Source organism: Tympanuchus pallidicinctus, unplaced genomic scaffold (assembly GCF_026119805.1).
Source record: "Tympanuchus pallidicinctus isolate F22 unplaced genomic scaffold, pur_lepc_1.0 scaffold15, whole genome shotgun sequence".
Taxonomy (NCBI): Eukaryota; Metazoa; Chordata; class Aves; order Galliformes; family Phasianidae; genus Tympanuchus; species Tympanuchus pallidicinctus.
The window spans coordinates 8,699,198-8,706,802 of record NW_026294669.1 but is presented as its reverse complement, the minus strand read 5'-3'; positions in this window follow the sequence as shown (position 1 = coordinate 8,706,802).

Genomic DNA, 7,605 nt, shown 5'->3' with positions numbered 1-7,605 from the left:
TTGTCAAACAAAATATCTGTAGCCTTTCTTGCCTATAAGGATTCAATTTTTTATGAATTAGTATCTGTTTTCTGCAATACAAACTAAAGTCTTACCTGAAAATGTGAATAAGGTGATGACACAGGTTAGCACTGTGTTTAGAGATGAGCTGTTGGTGATAAATTCAAAGAAAAGATACTAAGAAGTCCCCAGATAAGCAGCTGGAAACAAGCTGGGCCTGAGAAATGGTCAGGTCTTTCCTCTTGAAGAAAACCAGAAATATTATCATATCTTTAAGCAAATTAAAAAGAATTTCATAAGAAACTAAACATCCCCCGGCAGTATCTGCTATAAGATAAGAATTGTCACGTTTTATGCCAGTCAGAAGAACATGCTTGAAAAAGACAATGTGTTTGAAAAAGGGGAATATTTGCAAAAGGCTTTAAGTACTCCTTAAAACATCCAGCAGTTTAAGTGTTATTACAAGTGTCCAAGAATCCTTCCAGCTGAAGGAAAGTCCATTAGAGCCAAGTAGCTGCCTAAGAGCTGGCTACCATGAGGGAGGACAAAGTGACTAGTGATTAAATTGAATAATAATATTCAAATATTATCAGGGTCTTCTCCACCCAAATCTAGTCTCCTTGATCATTCTACTGTTAGCTGTATAAGAACTCACCTGAGGGATATTACCTTTAAATGGAGCTCCCATACTTTCTCCATGACAAGAAGGCATTATCCCATCGCTGTCAGTGGAAAGCTTTGTGTTGCAAGACTTCTGTTGGGTAATTATGGACACTTTCTGTTAACCATAGCAAGTAAAACAGTTACTCAAATGGAACAAGATAAAAGGTAGGCAAAATATAGAAATTACCAAAACTAGAGCCCATACATACGCAAGACTTTGGAGTGTTAAACTCTATATAAATGACTTAAAACTGATAAGAGATATGCCTGCAAGTTAAGCAAATAATTGTTGATTTAAACAATATTTTTGTTGCTGTGTTACAGTGTCTGGATTTCTTTACTTTCAGGGACCTGAAAACAGGTTGTGAACTTCACTTTCTCATATTTGCATACTTTAGCAGAGACAGGCCAATATATTCACTTATTTGAATGATAAGATGGATTCACAACAATGTGTTCAGCCTCAACCAGTAACTTTTGCTTAGAGCCAAAAAATTCTGTGACCAACCACAGACATGCTTTCCATCATAGATGCCTCCTTTGGTTTTCTTTATCAACATTTTATCAGAGTTGTACTGTTTTGATTTAATGCAGAGGCTCTTTTGGAAAATATTTTTCAACTGGACCACTCTCATAAAATTTATCTATTCTCAACTCATGGTTTTGGGAATACTTTCTTTCCTTATCCCCTTCACCTCTAATATTTATTTTATCCTAATAGGTAAGATCCACCTTAGTAGTGACATTCAATTGTACATCAATCTCCAACTCCTGGAATGGATGTTACAGACACTTAAATAATAACCATAATCACAGCAATAATTTGTCACATCTTTCTTGAAAGTACAGGAATGGCTTCACTTCAGTCCCAGATTGTCACTGCACACGGTGGGAAGTTTTGTCATCTTTTATGGCACTTACAAAATTATTTTTATTAAAAAGGAGATTTTCACCGTGCTCTGGTATGTTTGTGAGGTTGGAAGAACAGGCAGGATAGCTGTGCTTTCACATTGCCTCCTCCCGGATATTTTTCCATAGCTTTCTGGTTATTTTTAGAGTGATTATTATAAATTAGTAATGTCACTCTGTCCCTTTGGCAGTATAACACACTCCAGAGCAGCAAGAATAAACAATCTGTGGGGCCTGAGAGACTGAAAGGAGGACTCCGTCCACAATTAGCAAGTTGCTGCGATGTCTGAGGTTAAAGATTCCTTTGTTTGCATTCTGACATGCTCTCTGCTCAAATCTATGAAGATACTGGAAGCTTCAGTGCCAGTGGCACCAGAGGGAGTTAGGAACTTGAATTTCTTGCCATCTGGTCCCTGAGCGATTCCCAACGGCATCTGACGGCCATTACAAACCCACAGAATTTAAAAGAGAACATTTAACAGCATTTAACAATGGAACAAAGAGAAGGCTTTTCAAGGAATGCAAGCTACTGTCAGGCCCCTGGTGTGCCATCCCAGTCTAGCAGGATGAAGCACTCCCCTAGGCACCAAGTTCCAAGTTATCTCTCACTATAAAACTAAGATTATGCTTTTGGAGCAAACATTTAATATGGCAAGAAACAATATAGGCTAAAAGAGCTAGTACTAATGGCACTGATAATAGTGACAAAATGCTTGTTTACAGATAGTGTAGATCAGAGACAAAACCCAAAACTTCTGAAGAAAATTCAGTACGTCAATTCCGCAAAATCTGCCATTTATCTATTATATACCAGATAATAATGGTTATTATTATCATTATATAGTTCCCCATGGATCCATAACCTAGTATTTCCAGTGGGTTAACAGGCAAAGGCTGCAAAAAGCAAAGTCTTGCTGCTCTAGGATCCAACAATAGCTAGATATAGCCACAGTCCTCACTCAATCCAGGCATAACCACAAGTTTCTTGTGACCACCATAGTGTTTGATGTTTCAAAGGAAAAAGAATAAACTAGCTTTAACATTAACACTGTTTCCCCCAGTTTTGCTCTCCTAGCAACATCTGTTGAAGTTTTCTGGCTACTCTCATATTACACCTTCTTCAGAACAGAAGATGCCAAGTAACTTCAGACAACACCAAAAGGCAGAAAGAATCAAACAACATTGAAATAGGGTGACTTTTCAGAGGCTTGATTCTTCCCCTAGAAACAGCTCTAGGCCCTAAACAGATGTTCAGGTGAAGCCTGTGGATCTTTTAAAATTGGTATGTCTCTCCTAATAACAACAGAAAATGTCAGAGGTCTCACACTGTCTGGCACTGTTACAACAAGCAGCCCTTTAGCTACTGATGATTAAGCAACAAGGTTTTTAATTTAATAGACATTTATTTTTTAAGATTTTACAAGTTCAGGAAAAGCTTGAGGATGTACTTTGAGCATAACCTGAAGCTCGGAAACCATAAGAAAAAGAGAAAGAACGGCAAGCTGATTTAAAAGTATTTCAGACATTTTGGAGATCTGACTCATGAGCTTTGCATTTGGCATTAATGAGCACACCAGCTGAAGATCTGGCCAGCAGTCTTGCCTTCTGGCAATCATGTAACACCGAAGTCATACGAACCTCTTCTGTCAATGCCAAATACAGACAACAAACAACAAGAAAAGTTCTGTACATTCCCAATTGGTTCAGTTTACATCAGCTGAAGTTTCACACTTATACTCATGGGTGCTCTTTCAGATTTCCATTCTATTTTTTCTTTCTGGTTAATCGAGTAATCAAGAACATTCATTATAAGTAATTGTTATTTTATTCACTGTTAATTGTGCAGAAGTAAGGCTGCATTCTAAAACATGAGTCTTTAAGTAGGTCTCAGCAAAGGTGGGAGGTTTGACTGAATCACAGAATAGCTGTGCATGCTTGTCTTAATCAAGGTTGATTAAAATGTGAGCACAGTGAGCCCGCCTTGGCTGCTGGACACAGATGTTGGCGACCGGTAGGAGTGGAATGCTACCTTTTCTGCTGGATTTGAACTATGCAGTCACGCCTCTCAGCAGGGGTGTGCATGAGCACATCATGAATACAAGCTTATAGCTTCTACATATCCTGCTTTTGACAAGGCAAGAACGTCACCCTACTGAATTAACTGATTGCAAAGTGACGGACGATGAGAAGTACCACTGAAGTACCTGTGGTGCCTTAAACTGGTATTCCCAGTGGATGAGCAGGTAAGGCTGCAGAAAGGAGAGTCTTGCTATTCTAGGTCCCACACTGTGTTTCCAGGTAGCTTTGGAAGAGAACTTGTTGATGAAGTGGCATGTTTCATGAAGTAAGAGAGCATAGAAGTGATCAGAGATGTGGCTGCAGTAGGTGTGAAGGAGCAACTAAGATGGCTATCTATCACTGTTACAGCAGACAGAGCTGCTGTGCTCCTTTTCAGCTGTTTGCAGCATTATCAAAGAGCTACTGCACATTATGCAGTGCTCCAGCAATGACCTGGAGGGGTTATTAGCAGAAGGAACTGAACTTCAGGGACTCATATTTCTGGGCTGGTAGCTTCAGGGGAACTCAGAAGTTTTCGGGCTACCCTCTGGAGTGGTGGATGCTGAATGCTCTTCAATACTTTCCAGCTTTCTGAGCCACGCTTCACATTCCTGCTCAAATATATAAAATGACTGTCTGTGATTGCTGACAGTAGCTGCGTAGGGACATCTGTGCCTACTATGTTACCCCAAATGGTAAGTTTGTTGAAAGATGATGCTGTTTGTATAGTAGGGAGTTACTGAGGCAGGGAAGCAAAGAAAGAACTGTCTGAAAGCAATTCTTTCTTGATACTTGTCCATTTTCAGGGTAACACATAAAGAACTAATCATGCAAATCCAAACTCAAGGGAAATAAGCCTTTGTTTCTTCATCTGGTGCCCTGAAGCTCAGCCAATAATACATACAGTCAGTATCCCTGAGGTGATAAGGTGCACTGCTGATTTACAGGCAATGCACATTGGATAACTGGAGACTCCACACTGTGAAATGATTATAAACCAGTAATTAGCTGGTGAGAGAGGCATAATTTGCTTCAGAATTTTGAAGCCAAATAAAATCAGCTTATGAAAAATAAAGCACTGTTAATTCAATCCCTGGTGCTCTTAGAAACTCATAAAACCTGACGGCAGTAGTAGGAAAGGTCTTCCAACAGCAGGAAAAAAAAAAACAACAAAGAAACCTCAATGCATTTAAAAATCTGTTCAACTAAACAGTAGAATTGGGTCCTGGAAATTTTCTTTAAAGATGGAATCAAGCACTATTACCCTTCAGCTTGGAGAGCTCTCACTTATTTAGATACAGCTTAACCTTTGGATGGTAAAAATGAGTGTGCTGGAACTAAACACTGCCTGGCACAAGCAAGAAACTCATCAGAAGATGTTTTTTGATGCACCATTGCCTTGGAAAAATACTTCCTGCAGGTGTTCTGGAGTCACCTGGAGTTTGTCAGGAGATGCCTGATTTAATTTTCAATCCCTGCTGTGGTCATACAGAAATCAAACAGAAAGTCCCTCACAAACAATTAGCTTCTGCAGGTATTAAGTGGCACAAGATAGCCTTATCTGACGTGTTTGGGGCGTTTTGGCCAAATCATGATCTCTGGATCTCTTTCGTGGAAGGAAGATGCAGGCAAGGAGAGCTGATTCCTGTGCTACTAGAGCTATCAGCTGTAGACACCAGTCACTGCTTTAAATGTTCTCTGAAGGACTTCCACATTTGGAAAAACAACAACCATCATTACAAGATTTTATAATGCTAGCCACAACTATTTGAAGGGGGCTCATTCTCAAAAGCTGCTATTCAGTGCACAGGCTCATAGTACAAAAAAAAAAAAAAAAAAAAAAAAAAAAAAAAAAAAAAAGGAAGGAAAAGAGGAAAAGAAAATGATTTTAAGAAAATTCTGCCTTAAAATCACCTCTATGCAAAACTAAAGGGTATCACTGACAACTCCCATTTTCAGAGGTCACAGAAGCCTTCAGAACATCAGCTGCCTGAGGTCCCTCTAGAAACTCAGTGAATTACATGCTTACTGACTCCCCAGCAGCAATTCACAAAAGCAGTATTTACGAAGAAATTTACCTACACTGGCACAAGGTCTTGGTTTTCTGCCTTTATCTGGCTTCCTGAGGAAATGACAATTTGTGTACATCTCATCTGATAATTTCTAAACCTGCTAGCTATTTCTAACCAAACAGAAGGAGTCAGTGAGAACTAAAATTCTTGTTGGTTAAATAGCTGAATCGAAGCCTTTGGCAAGCCTCTGCAAGGCAAAGGCTGCTTAGTGAGCATAGCTTTTACTAGACACAAGAAAACCTGTGCAGAAGAAAGACCAAATACCCAAACCACAAGAAAAACTTCAAACTGAGCTTGGAATGACTCAGCCTTTGTTACAAACACAGAGGTCACAAGGTTTCTTTAGGCTGAGGCTCATTAAGCTGTTTTTGTGAGCTGAAAATATAGTTTCATCCACTTCCTTACCTCAGACACAGAGATTGCTGTTTTTCTTTCAGCCATTTTATAAAATATAATTAATCTATATTTTAAAGTCCTCGATGAGTTGTCTCTCATCATGGAACAGTAAGTGAGATTGATACCCAATTACTGAGCATTCAAGCTCACAGACCATTTCCATATAAAATAACTATGTTCTTTTTTTTTAATTTGTAAAATGCCACTTTTACTTTATTTAGATGTTAATGCTTATTTCTTATGTAATAAAAGGGAAAAGAGATAAAGCACAAATCAGTGGTTATTAACCTTGCTAATAAGACAGGCTTTTTGAGAGAGGATGGATATATCTTAATTGGTAAAACAGATGCATTGTCATTTAGCCAAGTAATCCTTTCCAAACAAGGGAAGCAGTAGCAATTTTATTTTAAGTGGGTGGAAATAAACTTGTCAAATTCTGCACATCAATTTACACATTCTTACTTTACCATTTCAGTCAGTAAGAATACAGCCCTTTGATTCTCAAAAGAAAGCAATCTACAAATTAACACTCAAATAGGTGAGAATATTGCTATATAACATAATTGATTTTAATTTGCAATGCGAAGTACTGAACTCAGTCTGCACATTCATGTAATTAATATAAAATAATGAATTCCCATGAAAAGTGTTTTGCATCTTTAACATGAGTATAAGAAAGCACGTAAAAAGATGCCTCAGAAAAGTGTCTTCTACAGTTTGTAAAAATATAGCCTCAAAATATGGACTGTGAGGTCTGTGCACTACTGGCTGTGAAAACAGTCCCTTAGAACTTCAGGAACAATTTAAAGCAATGTAACAGCTTTTTCTCACTTTCTATGTACACTGAACCCTGGCCCATAAGAGCACTAACACATAGAAAGGAGAATCACTTACATAAAATGGAATTTCATTTCTTTGAAGGGCTGGCATCCAGCGGTGGAGAACAGAGAAGCTTGACCAATTTCCACTGGGATGACAGTGAAACTCAGTGGAGAGACTACTGTATTAAAACAAAAAAAACAAAACAAAAAAAAAGACCAACTCTGGTTACTCTGATCATCTTTGTTTCTAAACGTTTACTCTAACAGGCTTTAAAGATATACTATATTTGTAGTAAGCCAGCTTCCAGCTTTATTTTCACACATTTTCCTTATTTTCTATTTCCTTTAGCTTTTTAGTTTGCCTATACTGATCTCTCTGAAACAAATTTCTTCTCCTAGGGGCTCTGGGAAGAAGTATACTTCCTAGAAAAGCGTAAGTATTGCTGTATTTTCCATCCCTCCTAGTACAGAAGTTATATAATTTTTTGACCAAATAGCCTGGATCACTCTTCAAAATGAGCCATTAACTGGAAAAAAACCCAAACAACAATTTTATCCTATGTTCAGCTTGCCCACAAGAAAGTAGGAGTCACCTCGGTTGAAAAGTTATACATATACTGAGAAATCTGCTTTCCTAAAGAATGCATCCGGAGCATCAGAATTCTCTCCTTAAGCTCCGGATTTCA